Source organism: Bufo bufo, unplaced genomic scaffold (genome assembly GCF_905171765.1).
Source record: "Bufo bufo unplaced genomic scaffold, aBufBuf1.1, whole genome shotgun sequence".
Lineage (NCBI taxonomy): Eukaryota > Metazoa > Chordata > Amphibia > Anura > Bufonidae > Bufo > Bufo bufo.
In genome coordinates, this window is record NW_024400037.1 from 25,681 (window position 1) to 46,728 (window position 21,048).

Consider the following 21,048-nt stretch of genomic DNA (forward strand, 5'->3'; position numbering starts at 1 on the left):
GTGGTATTTGATTCCATGACTCCAGAGAAGACTGCCCAGCTGTACTGTTAAACCTTAGTCAAAGGTTTCAGAATCAGATTCTAAAATGTTTATCTTAAAAGTCTATTTTTTGATGAAAAAGAAAGTAGCACATTTTGTAGCATATGGCTGAATAGTTGCTGGTTCAGTACAAGGCACCTTTTTTGCAAAACCAGCGCTCAAAATATTAGTCTGTGAAGACTGATGCTGTCCACTCAAACATACAAGCATTTAAGAAAAGCTGGACTGTGAGAAGTAGTCCAGCATCATATTTGCTTAATATTCAAATAGTTGAAAACAAGACATTTTGGAGGACCCTTGATGATCCTGAAGTCATAATGGGTCATCGATAAGACCATACTCACATCAGACTAAAGATGTAGGCCCCAGTGAGATTTGAACTCACGACCCCTGGTTTACAAGACCAGTGCTCTAACCCCTGAGCTATGAAGCCACCATGCACAGCTTTTCCCAATGGATTTTTTCCATTCTGTCCAAGTGTATCTTTTTGCCCTATAAACTGAAAAAAATCAAGACCTTCAAAACCATTTAAGAGAAACAGGGCTCTCATGGGACATAGAACTTTACATTGTTTGGCCAACCTGACCTAAATGTGAGGAAGAGCTCAGAGAATTCGATGTAAGTCAGTCATCATTTCGCATTTCAACACAAAACGTGTGCCATCATAGTCTAACATAGGGGCCAAAGGTTTCAGAATCAGATGCAAAGATGTTCATCTTAAAAGTCTATTTTTTGATGAAAAAGATAGTAGCACATTTTGTAGCACATGGCATAGTAATTGCTGGTCCAGTACAAGGCACCTGATTTGCAAAACCAGCGTTCAAAATCCTACTATGTGAAGACTGATGCTGTCCACTCTGACATACAAACTGACCGTGAGAAGTGGTATTTGACTCCATGACTCCAATTAAAACCGCCCAGATGGCCTGTTGAAAACGGGGCCAAAAATTTCAGAATGGGATTCAAAAATATTCATCTCAAAAGTCTATTTTTTGTGTGGAAAAAGAAAGAGTAGAACATATCCTTGTCCACTGTACAGCATAGCAGTTGCTGGTTTATTACAAGTCAAATGGTTTACAAGAGCAGTGCTCAACACCATAGTCTGCGAAGAATGACGCTGTGCACTCAGACATTTAAAAAAATCTGGACTGTGAGAAGTGGTATTTGATTCCATGACTCCAGAGAAGACTGCCCAGCTGTACTGTTAAACCTTAGTCAAAGGTTTCAGAATCAGATTCTAAAATGTTTATCTTAAAAGTCTATTTTTTGATGAAAAAGAAAGTAGCACATTTTGTAGCATATGGCTGAATAGTTGCTGGTTCAGTACAAGGCACCTTTTTTGCAAAACCAGCGCTCAAAATATTAGTCTGTGAAGACTGATGCTGTCCACTCAAACATACAAGCATTTAAGAAAAGCTGGACTGTGAGAAGTAGTCCAGCATCATATTTGCTTAATATTCAAATAGTTGAAAACAAGACATTTTGGAGGACCCTTGATGATCCTGAAGTCATAATGGGTCATCGATAAGACCATACTCACATCAGACTAAAGATGTAGGCCCCAGTGAGATTTGAACTCACGACCCCTGGTTTACAAGACCAGTGCTCTAACCCCTGAGCTATGAAGCCACCATGCACAGCTTTTCCCAATGGATTTTTTCCATTCTGTCCAAGTGTATCTTTTTGCCCTATAAACTGAAAAAAATCAAGACCTTCAAAACCATTTAAGAGAAACAGGGCTCTCATGGGACATAGAACTTTACATTGTTTGGCCAACCTGACCTAAATGTGAGGAAGAGCTCAGAGAATTCGATGTAAGTCAGTCATCATTTCGCATTTCAACACAAAACGTGTGCCATCATAGTCTAACATAGGGGCCAAAGGTTTCAGAATCAGATGCAAAGATGTTCATCTTAAAAGTCTATTTTTTGATGAAAAAGATAGTAGCACATTTTGTAGCACATGGCATAGTAATTGCTGGTCCAGTACAAGGCACCTGATTTGCAAAACCAGCGTTCAAAATCCTACTATGTGAAGACTGATGCTGTCCACTCTGACATACAAACTGACCGTGAGAAGTGGTATTTGACTCCATGACTCCAATTAAAACCGCCCAGATGGCCTGTTGAAAACGGGGCCAAAAATTTCAGAATGGGATTCAAAAATATTCATCTCAAAAGTCTATTTTTTGTGTGGAAAAAGAAAGAGTAGAACATATCCTTGTCCACTGTACAGCATAGCAGTTGCTGGTTTATTACAAGTCAAATGGTTTACAAGAGCAGTGCTCAACACCATAGTCTGCGAAGAATGACGCTGTGCACTCAGACATTTAAAAAAATCTGGACTGTGAGAAGTGGTATTTGATTCCATGACTCCAGAGAAGACTGCCCAGCTGTACTGTTAAACCTTAGTCAAAGGTTTCAGAATCAGATTCTAAAATGTTTATCTTAAAAGTCTATTTTTTGATGAAAAAGAAAGTAGCACATTTTGTAGCATATGGCTGAATAGTTGCTGGTTCAGTACAAGGCACCTTTTTTGCAAAACCAGCGCTCAAAATATTAGTCTGTGAAGACTGATGCTGTCCACTCAAACATACAAGCATTTAAGAAAAGCTGGACTGTGAGAAGTAGTCCAGCATCATAATTGCTTAATATTCAAATAGTTGAAAACAAGACATTTTGGAGGACCCTTGATGATCCTGAAGTCATAATGGGTCATCGATAAGACCATACTCACATCAGACTAAAGATGTAGGCCCCAGTGAGATTTGAACTCACGACCCCTGCTCTAACCCCTGAGCTATGAAGCCACCATGCACAGCTTTTCCCAATGGTTTTTTTTCAGGTGTATCTTTTTGCCCTATAAACTGAAAAAAATCAAAGACCTTCAAAACCATTTAAGAGAAACAGGGCTCTTATGGGACATAGAACTTTACATTGTTTGGCCAACCTGACCTAAATGTGAGGAAGAGCTCAGAGAATTCGATGTAAGTCAGTCATCATTTCGCATGTCAACACAAAACGTGTGCCATCATAGACTAACATAGGGGCCAAAGGTTTCAGAATCAGATACATAGATGTTCATCTTAAAAGTACATTTTTTGGTGTAAACAAGAAGTCCACTGGTGCAGCACTACAGCATTATAGTTGCTGGTTTAGAATTCAGATAGCTGAAAAGAAAACACTTTGAAAGATCCTCGTTGATCCTACATACTGTTTCAGATCTTAAGCAGTGTTGCGCTTACATTAACCTAAGGTAATAAAGAGGCCTCAGTGAGATTTGAACTCACGACTTCTGGTTTACGAGACCAGCGCTCTAACCCCTGAGCTATGAAGCCAAACAACAGACAAGTTGAAGGTGTGTTTTCTGACCAAGGCTTTTTTTATCTAAATACTTCAGACAAGGAAAAATCTTCAGCTACATTTAAGAAAGGCAAACTTTTCAGAATCAGATTCAAAAAAGTTCAACCTAAAAGTCTATTTATTTTTTACGGATAAAGAAAGAGCACACTTTTTTCTCCACTGTTATAGCACATGGCATAGTAATTGCTGGTCCAGTACAAGGCACCTGATTTGCAAAACCAGCGTTCAAAATCCTACTATGTGAAGACTGATGCTGTCCACTCTGACATACAAACTGACCGTGAGAAGTGGTATTTGACTCCATGACTCCAATTAAAACCGCCCAGATGGCCTGTTGAAAACGGGGCCAAAAATTTCAGAATGGGATTCAAAAATATTCATCTCAAAAGTCTATTGTTTGTGTGGAAAAAGAAAGAGTAGAACATTTCCTTGTCCACTGTACAGCATAGCAGTTGCTGGTTTATTACAAGTCAAATGGTTTACAAGAGCAGTGCTCAACACCATAGTCTGCGAAGAATGACGCTGTGCACTCAGACATTTAAAAAAATCTGGACTGTGAGAAGTGGTATTTGATTCCATGACTCCAGAGAAGACTGCCCAGCTGTACTGTTAAACCTTAGTCAAAGGTTTCAGAATCAGATTCTAAAATGTTTATCTTAAAAGTCTATTTTTTTATGAAAAAGAAAGTAGCACATTTTGTAGCATATGGCTGAATAGTTGCTGGTTCAGTACAAGGCACCTTTTTTGCAAAACCAGCGCTCAAAATATTAGTCTGTGAAGACTGATGCTGTCCATTTAAACATACAAGCATTTAAGAAAAGCTGGACTGTGAGAAGTAGTCCAGCATCATATTTGCTTAATATTCAAATAGTTGAAAACAAGACATTTTGGAGGACCCTTGATGATCCTGAAGTCATAATGGGTCATCGATAAGACCATACTCACATCAGACTAAAGATGCAGTGAGATTTGAACTCACGACCCCTGGTTTACAAGACCAGTGCTCTAACCCCTGAGCTATGAAGCCACCATGCACAGCTTTTCCCAATGTTTTTTTTTCAGGCGTATCTTTTTGCCCTATAAACTGAAAAAAATCAAAGACCTTCAAAACCATTTAAGAGAAACAGGGCTCTTATGGGACATAGAACTTTACATTGTTTGGCCAACCTGACCTAAATGTGAGGAAGAGCTCAGAGAATTCGATGTAAGTCAGTCATCATTTCGCATGTCAACACAAAACGTGTGCCATCATAGACTAACATAGGGGCCAAAGGTTTCAGAATCAGATACATAGATGTTCATCTTAAAAGTACATTTTTTGGTGTAAACAAGAAGTCCACTGGTGCAGCACTACAGCATTATAGTTGCTGGTTTAGAATTCAGATAGCTGAAAAGAAAACACTTTGAAAGATCCTCGTTGATCCTACATACTGTTTCAGATCTTAAGCAGTGTTGCGCTTACATTAACCTAAGGTAATAAAGAGGCCTCAGTGAGATTTGAACTCACGACTTCTGGTTTACGAGACCAGCGCTCTAACCCCTGAGCTATGAAGCCAAACAACAGACAAGTTGAAGGTGTGTTTTCTGACCAAGGCTTTTTTTATCTAAAAACTTCAGACAAGGAAAAATCTTCAGCTACATTTAAGAAAGGCAAACTTTTCAGAATCAGATTCAAAAAAGTTCAACCTAAAAGTCTATTTATTTTTTACGGATAAAGAAAGAGCACACTTTTTTCTCCACTGTTATAGCACATGGCATAGTAATTGCTGGTCCAGTACAAGGCACCTGATTTGCAAAACCAGCGTTCAAAATCCTACTATGTGAAGACTGATGCTGTCCACTCTGACATACAAACTGACCGTGAGAAGTGGTATTTGACTCCATGACTCCAATTAAAACCGCCCAGATGGCCTGTTGAAAACGGGGCCAAAAATTTCAGAATGGGATTCAAAAATATTCATCTCAAAAGTCTATTTTTTGTGTGGAAAAAGAAAGAGTAGAACATTTCCTTGTCCACTGTACAGCATAGCAGTTGCTGGTTTATTACAAGTCAAATGGTTTACAAGAGCAGTGCTCAACACCATAGTCTGCGAAGAATGACGCTGTGCACTCAGACATTTAAAAAAATCTGGACTGTGAGAAGTGGTATTTGATTCCATGACTCCAGAGAAGACTGCCCAGCTGTACTGTTAAACCTTAGTCAAAGGTTTCAGAATCAGATTCTAAAATGTTTATCTTAAAAGTCTATTTTTTGATGAAAAAGAAAGTAGCACATTTTGTAGCATATGGCTGAATAGTTGCTGGTTCAGTACAAGGCACCTTTTTTGCAAAACCAGCGCTCAAAATATTAGTCTGTGAAGACTGATGCTGTCCACTCAAACATACAAGCATTTAAGAAAAGCTGGACTGTGAGAAGTAGTCCAGCATCATATTTGCTTAATATTCAAATAGTTGAAAACAAGACATTTTGGAGGACCCTTGATGATCCTGAAGTCATAATGGGTCATCGATAAGACCATACTCACATCAGACTAAAGATGTAGGCCCCAGTGAGATTTGAGCTCACAACCCCTGGTTTACAAGACCAGTGCTCTAACCCCTGAGCTATGAAGCCACCATGCACAGCTTTTCCCAATAGTTTTTTTTCAGGTGTATCTTTTTGCCCTATAAACTGAAAAAAATCAAAGACCTTCAAAACCATTTAAGAGAAACAGGGCTCTTATGGGACATAGAACTTTACATTGTTTGGCCAACCTGACCTAAATGTGAGGAAGAGCTCAGAGAATTCGATGTAAGTCAGTCATCATTTCGCATGTCAACACAAAACGTGTGCCATCATAGACTAACATAGGGGCCAAAGGTTTCAGAATCAGATACATAGATGTTCATCTTAAAAGTACATTTTTTGGTGTAAACAAGAAGTCCACTGGTGCAGCACTACAGCATTATAGTTGCTGGTTTAGAATTCAGATAGCTGAAAAGAAAACACTTTGAAAGATCCTCGTTGATCCTACATACTGTTTCAGATCTTAAGCAGTGTTGCGCTTACATTAACCTAAGGTAATAAAGAGGCCTCAGTGAGATTTGAACTCACGACTTCTGGTTTACGAGACCAGCGCTCTAACCCCTGAGCTATGAAGCCAAACAACAGACAAGTTGAAGGTGTGTTTTCTGACCAAGGCTTTTTTTATCTAAAAACTTCAGACAAGGAAAAATCTTCAGCTACATTTAAGAAAGGCAAACTTTTCAGAATCAGATTCAAAAAAGTTCAACCTAAAAGTCTATTTATTTTTTACGGATAAAGAAAGAGCACACTTTTTTCTCCACTGTTATAGCACATGGCATAGTAATTGCTGGTCCAGTACAAGGCACCTGATTTGCAAAACCAGCGTTCAAAATCCTACTATGTGAAGACTGATGCTGTCCACTCTGACATACAAACTGACCGTGAGAAGTGGTATTTGACTCCATGACTCCAATTAAAACCGCCCAGATGGCCTGTTGAAAACGGGGCCAAAAATTTCAGAATGGGATTCAAAAATATTCATCTCAAAAGTCTATTGTTTGTGTGGAAAAAGAAAGAGTAGAACATTTCCTTGTCCACTGTACAGCATAGCAGTTGCTGGTTTATTACAAGTCAAATGGTTTACAAGAGCAGTGCTCAACACCATAGTCTGCGAAGAATGACGCTGTGCACTCAGACATTTAAAAAAATCTGGACTGTGAGAAGTGGTATTTGATTCCATGACTCCAGAGAAGACTGCCCAGCTGTACTGTTAAACCTTAGTCAAAGGTTTCAGAATCAGATTCTAAAATGTTTATCTTAAAAGTCTATTTTTTGATGAAAAAGAAAGTAGCACATTTTGTAGCATATGGCTGAATAGTTGCTGGTTCAGTACAAGGCACCTTTTTTGCAAAACCAGCGCTCAAAATATTAGTCTGTGAAGACTGATGCTGTCCACTCAAACATACAAGCATTTAAGAAAAGCTGGACTGTGAGAAGTAGTCCAGCATCATATTTGCTTAATATTCAAATAGTTGAAAACAAGACATTTTGGAGGACCCTTGATGATCCTGAAGTCATAATGGGTCATCGATAAGACCATACTCACATCAGACTAAAGATGTAGGCCCCAGTGAGATTTGAACTCACGACCCCTGGTTTACAAGACCAGTGCTCTAACCCCTGAGCTATGAAGCCACCATGCACAGCTTTTCCCAATGGATTTTTTCCATTCTGTCCAAGTGTATCTTTTTGCCCTATAAACTGAAAAAAATCAAGACCTTCAAAACCATTTAAGAGAAACAGGGCTCTCATGGGACATAGAACTTTACATTGTTTGGCCAACCTGACCTAAATGTGAGGAAGAGCTCAGAGAATTCGATGTAAGTCAGTCATCATTTCGCATTTCAACACAAAACGTGTGCCATCATAGTCTAACATAGGGGCCAAAGGTTTCAGAATCAGATGCAAAGATGTTCATCTTAAAAGTCTATTTTTTGATGAAAAAGATAGTAGCACATTTTGTAGCACATGGCATAGTAATTGCTGGTCCAGTACAAGGCACCTGATTTGCAAAACCAGCGTTCAAAATCCTACTATGTGAAGACTGATGCTGTCCACTCTGACATACAAACTGACCGTGAGAAGTGGTATTTGACTCCATGACTCCAATTAAAACCGCCCAGATGGCCTGTTGAAAACGGGGCCAAAAATTTCAGAATGGGATTCAAAAATATTCATCTCAAAAGTCTATTTTTTGTGTGGAAAAAGAAAGAGTAGAACATATCCTTGTCCACTGTACAGCATAGCAGTTGCTGGTTTATTACAAGTCAAATGGTTTACAAGAGCAGTGCTCAACACCATAGTCTGCGAAGAATGACGCTGTGCACTCAGACATTTAAAAAAATCTGGACTGTGAGAAGTGGTATTTGATTCCATGACTCCAGAGAAGACTGCCCAGCTGTACTGTTAAACCTTAGTCAAAGGTTTCAGAATCAGATTCTAAAATGTTTATCTTAAAAGTCTATTTTTTGATGAAAAAGAAAGTAGCACATTTTGTAGCATATGGCTGAATAGTTGCTGGTTCAGTACAAGGCACCTTTTTTGCAAAACCAGCGCTCAAAATATTAGTCTGTGAAGACTGATGCTGTCCACTCAAACATACAAGCATTTAAGAAAAGCTGGACTGTGAGAAGTAGTCCAGCATCATATTTGCTTAATATTCAAATAGTTGAAAACAAGACATTTTGGAGGACCCTTGATGATCCTGAAGTCATAATGGGTCATCGATAAGACCATACTCACATCAGACTAAAGATGTAGGCCCCAGTGAGATTTGAACTCACGACCCCTGGTTTACAAGACCAGTGCTCTAACCCCTGAGCTATGAAGCCACCATGCACAGCTTTTCCCAATGGTTTTTTTTTCAGGTGTATCTTTTTGCCCTATAAACTGAAAAAAATCAAAGACCTTCAAAACCATTTAAGAGAAACAGGGCTCTTATGGGACATAGAACTTTACATTGTTTGGCCAACCTGACCTAAATGTGAGGAAGAGCTCAGAGAATTCGATGTAAGTCAGTCATCATTTCGCATGTCAACACAAAACGTGTGCCATCATAGACTAACATAGGGGCCAAAGGTTTCAGAATCAGATACATAGATGTTCATCTTAAAAGTACATTTTTTGGTGTAAACAAGAAGTCCACTGGTGCAGCACTACAGCATTATAGTTGCTGGTTTAGAATTCAGATAGCTGAAAAGAAAACACTTTGAAAGATCCTCGTTGATCCTACATACTGTTTCAGATCTTAAGCAGTGTTGCGCTTACATTAACCTAAGGTAATAAAGAGGCCTCAGTGAGATTTGAACTCACGACTTCTGGTTTACGAGACCAGCGCTCTAACCCCTGAGCTATGAAGCCAAACAACAGACAAGTTGAACGTGTGTTTTCTGACCAAGGCTTTTTTTATCTAAAAACTTCAGACAAGGAAAAATCTTCAGCTACATTTAAGAAAGGCAAACTTTTCAGAATCAGATTCAAAAAAGTTCAACCTAAAAGTCTATTTATTTTTTACGGATAAAGAAAGAGCACACTTTTTTCTCCACTGTTATAGCACATGGCATAGTAATTGCTGGTCCAGTACAAGGCACCTGATTTGCAAAACCAGCGTTCAAAATCCTACTATGTGAAGACTGATGCTGTCCACTCTGACATACAAACTGACCGTGAGAAGTGGTATTTGACTCCATGACTCCAATTAAAACCGCCCAGATGGCCTGTTGAAAACGGGGCCAAAAATTTCAGAATGGGATTCAAAAATATTCATCTCAAAAGTCTATTGTTTGTGTGGAAAAAGAAAGAGTAGAACATTTCCTTGTCCACTGTACAGCATAGCAGTTGCTGGTTTATTACAAGTCAAATGGTTTACAAGAGCAGTGCTCAACACCATAGTCTGCGAAGAATGACGCTGTGCACTCAGACATTTAAAAAAATCTGGACTGTGAGAAGTGGTATTTGATTCCATGACTCCAGAGAAGACTGCCCAGCTGTACTGTTAAACCTTAGTCAAAGGTTTCAGAATCAGATTCTAAAATGTTTATCTTAAAAGTCTATTTTTTGATGAAAAAGAAAGTAGCACATTTTGTAGCATATGGCTGAATAGTTGCTGGTTCAGTACAAGGCACCTTTTTTGCAAAACCAGCGCTCAAAATATTAGTCTGTGAAGACTGATGCTGTCCACTCAAACATACAAGCATTTAAGAAAAGCTGGACTGTGAGAAGTAGTCCAGCATCATATTTGCTTAATATTCAAATAGTTGAAAACAAGACATTTTGGAGGACCCTTGATGATCCTGAAGTCATAATGGGTCATCGATAAGACCATACTCACATCAGACTAAAGATGTAGGCCCCAGTGAGATTTGAACTCACGACCCCTGGTTTACAAGACCAGTGCTCTAACCCCTGAGCTATGAAGCCACCATGCACAGCTTTTCCCAATGTTTTTTTTTTCAGGTGTATCTTTTTGCCCTATAAACTGAAAAAAATCAAAGACCTTCAAAACCATTTAAGAGAAACAGGGCTCTTATGGGACATAGAACTTTACATTGTTTGGCCAACCTGACCTAAATGTGAGGAAGAGCTCAGAGAATTCGATGTAAGTCAGTCATCATTTCGCATGTCAACACAAAACGTGTGCCATCATAGACTAACATAGGGGCCAAAGGTTTCAGAATCAGATACATAGATGTTCATCTTAAAAGTACATTTTTTGGTGTAAACAAGAAGTCCACTGGTGCAGCACTACAGCATTATAGTTGCTGGTTTAGAATTCAGATAGCTGAAAAGAAAACACTTTGAAAGATCCTCGTTGATCCTACATACTGTTTCAGATCTTAAGCAGTGTTGCGCTTACATTAACCTAAGGTAATAAAGAGGCCTCAGTGAGATTTGAACTCACGACTTCTGGTTTACGAGACCAGCGTTCTAACCCCTGAGCTATGAATCCAAACAACAGACAAGTTGAACGTGTGTTTTCTGACCAAGGCTTTTTTTATTTAAAAACTTCAGACAAGGAAAAATCTTCAGCTACATTTAAGAAAGGCAAACTTTTCAGAATCAGATTCAAAAAAGTTCAACCTAAAAGTCTATTTATTTTTTACGGATAAAGAAAGAGCACACTTTTTTCTCCACTGTTATAGCACATGGCATAGTAATTGCTGGTCCAGTACAAGGCACCTGATTTGCAAAACCAGCGTTCAAAATCCTACTATGTGAAGACTGATGCTGTCCACTCTGACATACAAACTGACCGTGAGAAGTGGTATTTGACTCCATGACTCCAATTAAAACCGCCCAGATGGCCTGTTGAAAACGGGGCCAAAAATTTCAGAATGGGATTCAAAAATATTCATCTCAAAAGTCTATTGTTTGTGTGGAAAAAGAAAGAGTAGAACATTTCCTTGTCCACTGTACAGCATAGCAGTTGCTGGTTTATTACAAGTCAAATGGTTTACAAGAGCAGTGCTCAACACCATAGTCTGCGAAGAATGACGCTGTGCACTCAGACATTTAAAAAAATCTGGACTGTGAGAAGTGGTATTTGATTCCATGACTCCAGAGAAGACTGCCCAGCTGTACTGTTAAACCTTAGTCAAAGGTTTCAGAATCAGATTCTAAAATGTTTATCTTAAAAGTCTTTTTTTTGATGAAAAAGAAAGTAGCACATTTTGTAGCATATGGCTGAATAGTTGCTGGTTCAGTACAAGGCACCTTTTTTGCAAAACCAGCGCTCAAAATATTAGTCTGTGAAGACTGATGCTGTCCACTCAAACATACAAGCATTTAAGAAAAGCTGGACTGTGAGAAGTAGTCCAGCATCATATTTGCTTAATATTCAAATAGTTGAAAACAAGACATTTTGGAGGACCCTTGATGATCCTGAAGTCATAATGGGTCATCGATAAGACCATACTCACATCAGACTAAAGATGTAGGCCCCAGTGAGATTTGAACTCACAACCCCTGGTTTACAAGACCAGTGCTCTAACCCCTGAGCTATGAAGCCACCATGCACAGCTTTTCCCAATGGTTTTTTTTCAGGTGTATCTTTTTGCCCTATAAACTGAAAAAAATCAAAGACCTTCAAAACCATTTAAGAGAAACAGGGCTCTTATGGGACATAGAACTTTACATTGTTTGGCCAACCTGACCTAAATGTGAGGAAGAGCTCAGAGAATTCGATGTAAGTCAGTCATCATTTCGCATGTCAACACAAAACGTGTGCCATCATAGACTAACATAGGGGCCAAAGGTTTCAGAATCAGATACATAGATGTTCATCTTAAAAGTACATTTTTTGGTGTAAACAAGAAGTCCACTGGTGCAGCACTACAGCATTATAGTTGCTGGTTTAGAATTCAGATAGCTGAAAAGAAAACACTTTGAAAGATCCTCGTTGATCCTACATACTGTTTCAGATCTTAAGCAGTGTTGCGCTTACATTAACCTAAGGTAATAAAGAGGCCTCAGTGAGATTTGAACTCACGACTTCTGGTTTACGAGACCAGCGCTCTAACCCCTGAGCTATGAAGCCAAACAACAGACAAGTTGAACGGTGTGTTTTCTGACCAAGGCTTTTTTTATCTAAAAACTTCAGACAAGGAAAAATCTTCAGCTACATTTAAGAAAGGCAAACTTTTCAGAATCAGATTCAAAAAAGTTCAACCTAAAAGTCTATTTATTTTTTACGGATAAAGAAAGAGCACACTTTTTTCTCCACTGTTATAGCACATGGCATAGTAATTGCTGGTCCAGTACAAGGCACCTGATTTGCAAAACCAGCGTTCAAAATCCTACTATGTGAAGACTGATGCTGTCCACTCTGACATACAAACTGACCGTGAGAAGTGGTATTTGACTCCATGACTCCAATTAAAACCGCCCAGATGGCCTGTTGAAAACGGGGCCAAAAATTTCAGAATGGGATTCAAAAATATTCATCTCAAAAGTCTATTGTTTGTGTGGAAAAAGAAAGAGTAGAACATTTCCTTGTCCACTGTACAGCATAGCAGTTGCTGGTTTATTACAAGTCAAATGGTTTACAAGAGCAGTGCTCAACACCATAGTCTGCGAAGAATGACGCTGTGCACTCAGACATTTAAAAAAATCTGGACTGTGAGAAGTGGTATTTGATTCCATGACTCCAGAGAAGACTGCCCAGCTGTACTGTTAAACCTTAGTCAAAGGTTTCAGAATCAGATTCTAAAATGTTTATCTTAAAAGTCTATTTTTTGATGAAAAAGAAAGTAGCACATTTTGTAGCATATGGCTGAATAGTTGCTGGTTCAGTACAAGGCACCTTTTTTGCAAAACCAGCGCTCAAAATATTAGTCTGTGAAGACTGATGCTGTCCACTCAAACATACAAGCATTTAAGAAAAGCTGGACTGTGAGAAGTAGTCCAGCATCATATTTGCTTAATATTCAAATAGTTGAAAACAAGACATTTTGGAGGACCCTTGATGATCCTGAAGTCATAATGGGTCATCGATAAGACCATACTCACATCAGACTAAAGATGTAGGCCCCAGTGAGATTTGAACTCACGACCCCTGGTTTACAAGACCAGTGCTCTAACCCCTGAGCTATGAAGCCACCATGCACAGCTTTTCCCAATGGATTTTTTCCATTCTGTCCAAGTGTATCTTTTTGCCCTATAAACTGAAAAAAATCAAGACCTTCAAAACCATTTAAGAGAAACAGGGCTCTCATGGGACATAGAACTTTACATTGTTTGGCCAACCTGACCTAAATGTGAGGAAGAGCTCAGAGAATTCGATGTAAGTCAGTCATCATTTCGCATTTCAACACAAAACGTGTGCCATCATAGTCTAACATAGGGGCCAAAGGTTTCAGAATCAGATGCAAAGATGTTCATCTTAAAAGTCTATTTTTTGATGAAAAAGATAGTAGCACATTTTGTAGCACATGGCATAGTAATTGCTGGTCCAGTACAAGGCACCTGATTTGCAAAACCAGCGTTCAAAATCCTACTATGTGAAGACTGATGCTGTCCACTCTGACATACAAACTGACCGTGAGAAGTGGTATTTGACTCCATGACTCCAATTAAAACCGCCCAGATGGCCTGTTGAAAACGGGGCCAAAAATTTCAGAATGGGATTCAAAAATATTCATCTCAAAAGTCTATTTTTTGTGTGGAAAAAGAAAGAGTAGAACATATCCTTGTCCACTGTACAGCATAGCAGTTGCTGGTTTATTACAAGTCAAATGGTTTACAAGAGCAGTGCTCAACACCATAGTCTGCGAAGAATGACGCTGTGCACTCAGACATTTAAAAAAATCTGGACTGTGAGAAGTGGTATTTGATTCCATGACTCCAGAGAAGACTGCCCAGCTGTACTGTTAAACCTTAGTCAAAGGTTTCAGAATCAGATTCTAAAATGTTTATCTTAAAAGTCTATTTTTTGATGAAAAAGAAAGTAGCACATTTTGTAGCATATGGCTGAATAGTTGCTGGTTCAGTACAAGGCACCTTTTTTGCAAAACCAGCGCTCAAAATATTAGTCTGTGAAGACTGATGCTGTCCACTCAAACATACAAGCATTTAAGAAAAGCTGGACTGTGAGAAGTAGTCCAGCATCATATTTGCTTAATATTCAAATAGTTGAAAACAAGACATTTTGGAGGACCCTTGATGATCCTGAAGTCATAATGGGTCATCGATAAGACCATACTCACATCAGACTAAAGATGTAGGCCCCAGTGAGATTTGAACTCACGACCCCTGGTTTACAAGACCAGTGCTCTAACCCCTGAGCTATGAAGCCACCATGCACAGCTTTTCCCAATGTTTTTTTTTCAGGTGTATCTTTTTGCCCTATAAACTGAAAAAAATCAAAGACCTTCAAAACCATTTAAGAGAAACAGGGCTCTTATGGGACATAGAACTTTACATTGTTTGGCCAACCTGACCTAAATGTGAGGAAGAGCTCAGAGAATTCGATGTAAGTCAGTCATCATTTCGCATGTCAACACAAAACGTGTGCCATCATAGACTAACATAGGGGCCAAAGGTTTCAGAATCAGATACATAGATGTTCATCTTAAAAGTACATTTTTTGGTGTAAACAAGAAGTCCACTGGTGCAGCACTACAGCATTATAGTTGCTGGTTTAGAATTCAGATAGCTGAAAAGAAAACACTTTGAAAGATCCTCGTTGATCCTACATACTGTTTCAGATCTTAAGCAGTGTTGCGCTTACATTAACCTAAGGTAATAAAGAGGCCTCAGTGAGATTTGAACTCACGACTTCTGGTTTACGAGACCAGCGCTCTAACCCCTGAGCTATGAAGCCAAACAACAGACAAGTTGAACGTGTGTTTTCTGACCAAGGCTTTTTTTATCTAAAAACTTCAGACAAGGAAAAATCTTCAGCTACATTTAAGAAAGGCAAACTTTTCAGAATCAGATTCAAAAAAGTTCAACCTAAAAGTCTATTTATTTTTTACGGATAAAGAAAGAGCACACTTTTTTCTCCACTGTTATAGCACATGGCATAGTAATTGCTGGTCCAGTACAAGGCACCTGATTTGCAAAACCAGCGTTCAAAATCCTACTATGTGAAGACTGATGCTGTCCACTCTGACATACAAACTGACCGTGAGAAGTGGTATTTGACTCCATGACTCCAATTAAAACCGCCCAGATGGCCTGTTGAAAACGGGGCCAAAAATTTCAGAATGGGATTCAAAAATATTCATCTCAAAAGTCTATTGTTTGTGTGGAAAAAGAAAGAGTAGAACATTTCCTTGTCCACTGTACAGCATAGCAGTTGCTGGTTTATTACAAGTCAAATGGTTTACAAGAGCAGTGCTCAACACCATAGTCTGCGAAGAATGACGCTGTGCACTCAGACATTTAAAAAAATCTGGACTGTGAGAAGTGGTATTTGATTCCATGACTCCAGAGAAGACTGCCCAGCTGTACTGTTAAACCTTAGTCAAAGGTTTCAGAATCAGATTCTAAAATGTTTATCTTAAAAGTCTATTTTTTGATGAAAAAGAAAGTAGCACATTTTGTAGCATATGGCTGAATAGTTGCTGGTTCAGTACAAGGCACCTTTTTTGCAAAACCAGCGCTCAAAATATTAGTCTGTGAAGACTGATGCTGTCCACTCAAACATACAAGCATTTAAGAAAAGCTGGACTGTGAGAAGTAGTCCAGCATCATATTTGCTTAATATTCAAATAGTTGAAAACAAGACATTTTGGAGGACCCTTGATGATCCTGAAGTCATAATGGGTCATCGATAAGACCATACTCACATCAGACTAAAGATGTAGGCCCCAGTGAGATTTGAACTCACGACCCCTGGTTTACAAGACCAGTGCTCTAACCCCTGAGCTATGAAGCCACCATGCACAGCTTTTCCCAATGGTTTTTTTTTCAGGTGTATCTTTTTGCCCTATAAACTGAAAAAAATCAAAGACCTTCAAAACCATTTAAGAGAAACAGGGCTCTTATGGGACATAGAACTTTACATTGTTTGGCCAACCTGACCTAAATGTGAGGAAGAGCTCAGAGAATTCGATGTAAGTCAGTCATCATTTCGCATGTCAACACAAAACGTGTGCCATCATAGACTAACATAGGGGCCAAAGGTTTCAGAATCAGATACATAGATGTTCATCTTAAAAGTACATTTTTTGGTGTAAACAAGAAGTCCACTGGTGCAGCACTACAGCATTATAGTTGCTGGTTTAGAATTCAGATAGCTGAAAAGAAAACACTTTGAAAGATCCTCGTTGATCCTACATACTGTTTCAGATCTTAAGCAGTGTTGCGCTTACATTAACCTAAGGTAATAAAGAGGCCTCAGTGAGATTTGAACTCACGACTTCTGGTTTACGAGACCAGCGCTCTAACCCCTGAGCTATGAAGCCAAACAACAGACAAGTTGAAGGTGTGTTTTCTGACCAAGGCTTTTTTTATCTAAAAACTTCAGACAAGGAAAAATCTTCAGCTACATTTAAGAAAGGCAAACTTTTCAGAATCAGATTCAAAAAAGTTCAACCTAAAAGTCTATTTATTTTTTACGGATAAAGAAAGAGCACACTTTTTTCTCCACTGTTATAGCACATGGCATAGTAATTGCTGGTCCAGTACAAGGCACCTGATTTGCAAAACCAGCGTTCAAAATCCTGATGCTGTCCACTCTGACATACAAACTGACCGTGAGAAGTGGTATTTGACTCCATGACTCCAATTAAAACCGCCCAGATGGCCTGTTGAAAACGGGGCCAAAAATTTCAGAATGGGATTCAAAAATATTCATCTCAAAAGTCTATTTTTTGTGTGGAAAAAGAAAGAGTAGAACATTTCCTTGTCCACTGTACAGCATAGCAGTTGCTGGTTTATTACAAGTCAAATGGTTTACAAGAGCAGTGCTCAACACCATAGTCTGCGAAGAATGACGCTGTGCACTCAGACATTTAAAAAAATCTGGACTGTGAGAAGTGGTATTTGATTCCATGACTCCAGAGAAGACTGCCCAGCTGTACTGTTAAACCTTAGTCAAAGGTTTCAGAATCAGATTCTAAAATGTTTATCTTAAAAGTCTATTTTTTGATGAAAAAGAAAGTAGCACATTTTGTAGCATATGGCTGAATAGTTGCTGGTTCAGTACAAGGCACCTTTTTTGCAAAACCAGCGCTCAAAATATTAGTCTGTGAAGACTGATGCTGTCCACTCAAACATACAAGCATTTAAGAAAAGCTGGACTGTGAGAAGTAGTCCAGCATCATATTTGCTTAATATTCAAATAGTTGAAAACAAGACATTTTGGAGGACCCTTGATGATCCTGAAGTCATAATGGGTCATCGATAAGACCATACTCACATCAGACTAAAGATGTAGGCCCCAGTGAGATTTGAACTCACGACCCCTGGTTTACAAGACCAGTGCTCTAACCCCTGAGCTATGAAGCCACCATGCACAGCTTTTCCCAATGGATTTTTTCCATTCTGTCCAAGTGTATCTTTTTGCCCTATAAACTGAAAAAAATCAAGACCTTCAAAACCATTTAAGAGAAACAGGGCTCTCATGGGACATAGAACTTTACATTGTTTGGCCAACCTGACCTAAATGTGAGGAAGAGCTCAGAGAATTCGATGTAAGTCAGTCATCATTTCGCATTTCAACACAAAACGTGTGCCATCATAGTCTAACATAGGGGCCAAAGGTTTCAGAATCAGATGCAAAGATGTTCATCTTAAAAGTCTATTTTTTGATGAAAAAGATAGTAGCACATTTTGTAGCACATGGCATAGTAATTGCTGGTCCAGTACAAGGCACCTGATTTGCAAAACCAGCGTTCAAAATCCTACTATGTGAAGACTGATGCTGTCCACTCTGACATACAAACTGACCGTGAGAAGTGGTATTTGACTCCATGACTCCAATTAAAACCGCCCAGATGGCCTGTTGAAAACGGGGCCAAAAATTTCAGAATGGGATTCAAAAATATTCATCTCAAAAGTCTATTTTTTGTGTGGAAAAAGAAAGAGTAGAACATATCCTTGTCCACTGTACAGCATAGCAGTTGCTGGTTTATTACAAGTCAAATGGTTTACAAGAGCAGTGCTCAACACCATAGTCTGCGAAGAATGACGCTGTGCACTCAGACATTTAAAAAAATCTGGACTGTGAGAAGTGGTATTTGATTCCATGACTCCAGAGAAGACTGCCCAGCTGTACTGTTAAACCTTAGTCAAAGGTTTCAGAATCAGATTCTAAAATGTTTATCTTAAAAGTCTATTTTTTGATGAAAAAGAAAGTAGCACATTTTGTAGCATATGGCTGAATAGTTGCTGGTTCAGTACAAGGCACCTTTTTTGCAAAACCAGCGCTCAAAATATTAGTCTGTGAAGACTGATGCTGTCCACTCAAACATACAAGCATTTAAGAAAAGCTGGACTGTGAGAAGTAGTCCAGCATCATATTTGCTTAATATTCAAATAGTTGAAAACAAGACATTTTGGAGGACCCTTGATGATCCTGAAGTCATAATGGGTCATCGATAAGACCATACTCACATCAGACTAAAGATGTAGGCCCCAGTGAGATTTGAACTCACGACCCCTGGTTTACAAGACCAGTGCTCTAACCCCTGAGCTATGAAGCCACCATGCACAGCTTTTCCCAATGGATTTTTTCCATTCTGTCCAAGTGTATCTTTTTGCCCTATAAACTGAAAAAAATCAAGACCTTCAAAACCATTTAAGAGAAACAGGGCTCTCATGGGACATAGAACTTTACATTGTTTGGCCAACCTGACCTAAATGTGAGGAAGAGCTCAGAGAATTCGATGTAAGTCAGTCATCATTTCGCATTTCAACACAAAACGTGTGCCATCATAGTCTAACATAGGGGCCAAAGGTTTCAGAATCAGATGCAAAGATGTTCATCTTAAAAGTCTATTTTTTGATGAAAAAGATAGTAGCACATTTTGTAGCACATGGCATAGTAATTGCTGGTCCAGTACAAGGCACCTGATTTGCAAAACCAGCGTTCAAAATCCTACTATGTGAAGACTGATGCTGTCCACTCTGACATACAAACTGACCGTGAGAAGTGGTATTTGACTCCATGACTCCAATTAAAACCGCCCAGATGGCCTGTTGAAAACGGGGCCAAAAATTTCAGAATGGGATTCAAAAATATTCATCTCAAAAGTCTATTTTTTGTGTGGAAAAAGAAAGAGTAGAACATATCCTTGTCCACTGTACAGCATAGCAGTTGCTGGTTTATTACAAGTCAAATGGTTTACAAGAGCAGTGCTCAACACCATAGTCTGCGAAGAATGACGCTGTGCACTCAGACATTTAAAAAAATCTGGACTGTGAGAAGTGGTATTTGATTCCATGACTCCAGAGAAGACTGCCCAGCTGTACTGTTAAACCTTAGTCAAAGGTTTCAGAATCAGATTCTAAAATGTTTATCTTAAAAGTCTATTTTTTGATGAAAAAGAAAGTAGCACATTTTGTAGCATATGGCTGAATAGTTGCTGGTTCAGTACAAGGCACCTTTTTTGCAAAACCAGCGCTCAAAATATTAGTCTGTGAAGACTGATGCTGTCCACTCAAACATACAAGCATTTAAGAAAAGCTGGACTGTGAGAAGTAGTCCAGCATCATATTTGCTTAATATTCAAATAGTTGAAAACAAGACATTTTGGAGGACCCTTGATGATCCTGAAGTCATAATGGGTCATCGATAAGACCATACTCACATCAGACTAAAGATGTAGGCCCCAGTGAGATTTGAACTCACGACCCCTGGTTTACAAGACCAGTGCTCTAACCCCTGAGCTATGAAGCCACCATGCACAGCTTTTCCCAATAGTTTTTTTTCAGGTGTATCTTTTTGCCCTATAAACTGAAAAAAATCAAAGACCTTCAAAACCATTTAAGAGAAACAGGGCTCTTATGGGACATAGAACTTTACATTGTTTGGCCAACCTGACCTAAATGTGAGGAAGAGCTCAGAGAATTCGATGTAAGTCAGTCATCATTTCGCATGTCAACACAAAACGTGTGCCATCATAGACTAACATAGGGGCCAAAGGTTTCAGAATCAGATACATAGATGTTCATCTTAAAAGTACATTTTTTGGTGTAAACAAGAAGTCCACTGGTGCAGCACTACAGCATTATAGTTGCTGGTTTAGAATTCAGATAGCTGAAAAGAAAACACTTTGAAAGATCCTCGTTGATCCTACATACTGTTTCAGATCTTAAGCAGTGTTGCGCTTACATTAACCTAAGGTAATAAAGAGGCCTCAGTGAGATTTGAACTCACGACTTCTGGTTTACGAGACCAGCGCTCTAACCCCTGAGCTATGAAGCCAAACAACAGACAAGTTGAAGGTGTGTTTTCTGACCAAGGCTTTTTTTATCTAAAAACTTCAGACAAGGAAAAATCTTCAGCTACATTTAAGAAAGGCAAACTTTTCAGAATCAGATTCAAAAAAGTTCAACCTAAAAGTCTATTTATTTTTTACGGATAAAGAAAGAGCACACTTTTTTCTCCACTGTTATAGCACATGGCATAGTAAT

At 38.9% G+C, this 21,048-nt stretch overlaps 21 non-coding genes across 21 annotated transcripts; all 21 read right to left on the reverse strand.

The window, feature by feature from the left end:
- Positions 1 to 399: 399 nt before the first annotated feature.
- TRNAT-UGU lies at positions 400 to 472 on the reverse strand. Its single transcript has one exon. It is a non-coding gene; the product is annotated as a tRNA-Thr (tRNA).
- A 1,123-nt stretch (positions 473 to 1,595) lies between these two features.
- Positions 1,596 to 1,668, reverse strand: TRNAT-UGU. Its single transcript has one exon. It is a non-coding gene; the product is annotated as a tRNA-Thr (tRNA).
- Positions 1,669 to 3,303: 1,635 nt separating this feature from the next.
- Positions 3,304 to 3,376, reverse strand: TRNAT-CGU. The gene has a single exon. It is a non-coding gene; the product is annotated as a tRNA-Thr (tRNA).
- Positions 3,377 to 4,883: 1,507 nt separating this feature from the next.
- On the reverse strand, positions 4,884 to 4,956 carry TRNAT-CGU. The gene has a single exon. It is a non-coding gene; the product is annotated as a tRNA-Thr (tRNA).
- A 1,514-nt stretch (positions 4,957 to 6,470) lies between these two features.
- Positions 6,471 to 6,543, reverse strand: TRNAT-CGU. The gene has a single exon. It is a non-coding gene; the product is annotated as a tRNA-Thr (tRNA).
- A 986-nt stretch (positions 6,544 to 7,529) lies between these two features.
- TRNAT-UGU lies at positions 7,530 to 7,602 on the reverse strand. The gene has a single exon. It is a non-coding gene; the product is annotated as a tRNA-Thr (tRNA).
- A 1,123-nt stretch (positions 7,603 to 8,725) lies between these two features.
- TRNAT-UGU lies at positions 8,726 to 8,798 on the reverse strand. Its single transcript has one exon. It is a non-coding gene; the product is annotated as a tRNA-Thr (tRNA).
- A 456-nt stretch (positions 8,799 to 9,254) lies between these two features.
- On the reverse strand, positions 9,255 to 9,327 carry TRNAT-CGU. The gene has a single exon. It is a non-coding gene; the product is annotated as a tRNA-Thr (tRNA).
- Positions 9,328 to 10,313: 986 nt separating this feature from the next.
- TRNAT-UGU lies at positions 10,314 to 10,386 on the reverse strand. Its single transcript has one exon. It is a non-coding gene; the product is annotated as a tRNA-Thr (tRNA).
- Positions 10,387 to 10,842: 456 nt separating this feature from the next.
- Positions 10,843 to 10,915, reverse strand: TRNAT-CGU. The gene has a single exon. It is a non-coding gene; the product is annotated as a tRNA-Thr (tRNA).
- Positions 10,916 to 11,901: 986 nt separating this feature from the next.
- Positions 11,902 to 11,974, reverse strand: TRNAT-UGU. Its single transcript has one exon. It is a non-coding gene; the product is annotated as a tRNA-Thr (tRNA).
- A 455-nt stretch (positions 11,975 to 12,429) lies between these two features.
- TRNAT-CGU lies at positions 12,430 to 12,502 on the reverse strand. The gene has a single exon. It is a non-coding gene; the product is annotated as a tRNA-Thr (tRNA).
- A 987-nt stretch (positions 12,503 to 13,489) lies between these two features.
- TRNAT-UGU lies at positions 13,490 to 13,562 on the reverse strand. The gene has a single exon. It is a non-coding gene; the product is annotated as a tRNA-Thr (tRNA).
- A 1,123-nt stretch (positions 13,563 to 14,685) lies between these two features.
- Positions 14,686 to 14,758, reverse strand: TRNAT-UGU. The gene has a single exon. It is a non-coding gene; the product is annotated as a tRNA-Thr (tRNA).
- Positions 14,759 to 15,213: 455 nt separating this feature from the next.
- TRNAT-CGU lies at positions 15,214 to 15,286 on the reverse strand. Its single transcript has one exon. It is a non-coding gene; the product is annotated as a tRNA-Thr (tRNA).
- Positions 15,287 to 16,272: 986 nt separating this feature from the next.
- TRNAT-UGU lies at positions 16,273 to 16,345 on the reverse strand. The gene has a single exon. It is a non-coding gene; the product is annotated as a tRNA-Thr (tRNA).
- Positions 16,346 to 16,801: 456 nt separating this feature from the next.
- On the reverse strand, positions 16,802 to 16,874 carry TRNAT-CGU. The gene has a single exon. It is a non-coding gene; the product is annotated as a tRNA-Thr (tRNA).
- Positions 16,875 to 17,846: 972 nt separating this feature from the next.
- On the reverse strand, positions 17,847 to 17,919 carry TRNAT-UGU. The gene has a single exon. It is a non-coding gene; the product is annotated as a tRNA-Thr (tRNA).
- A 1,123-nt stretch (positions 17,920 to 19,042) lies between these two features.
- TRNAT-UGU lies at positions 19,043 to 19,115 on the reverse strand. The gene has a single exon. It is a non-coding gene; the product is annotated as a tRNA-Thr (tRNA).
- A 1,123-nt stretch (positions 19,116 to 20,238) lies between these two features.
- Positions 20,239 to 20,311, reverse strand: TRNAT-UGU. The gene has a single exon. It is a non-coding gene; the product is annotated as a tRNA-Thr (tRNA).
- A 455-nt stretch (positions 20,312 to 20,766) lies between these two features.
- On the reverse strand, positions 20,767 to 20,839 carry TRNAT-CGU. The gene has a single exon. It is a non-coding gene; the product is annotated as a tRNA-Thr (tRNA).
- Between the last annotated feature and the right edge of the window lie 209 nt (positions 20,840 to 21,048).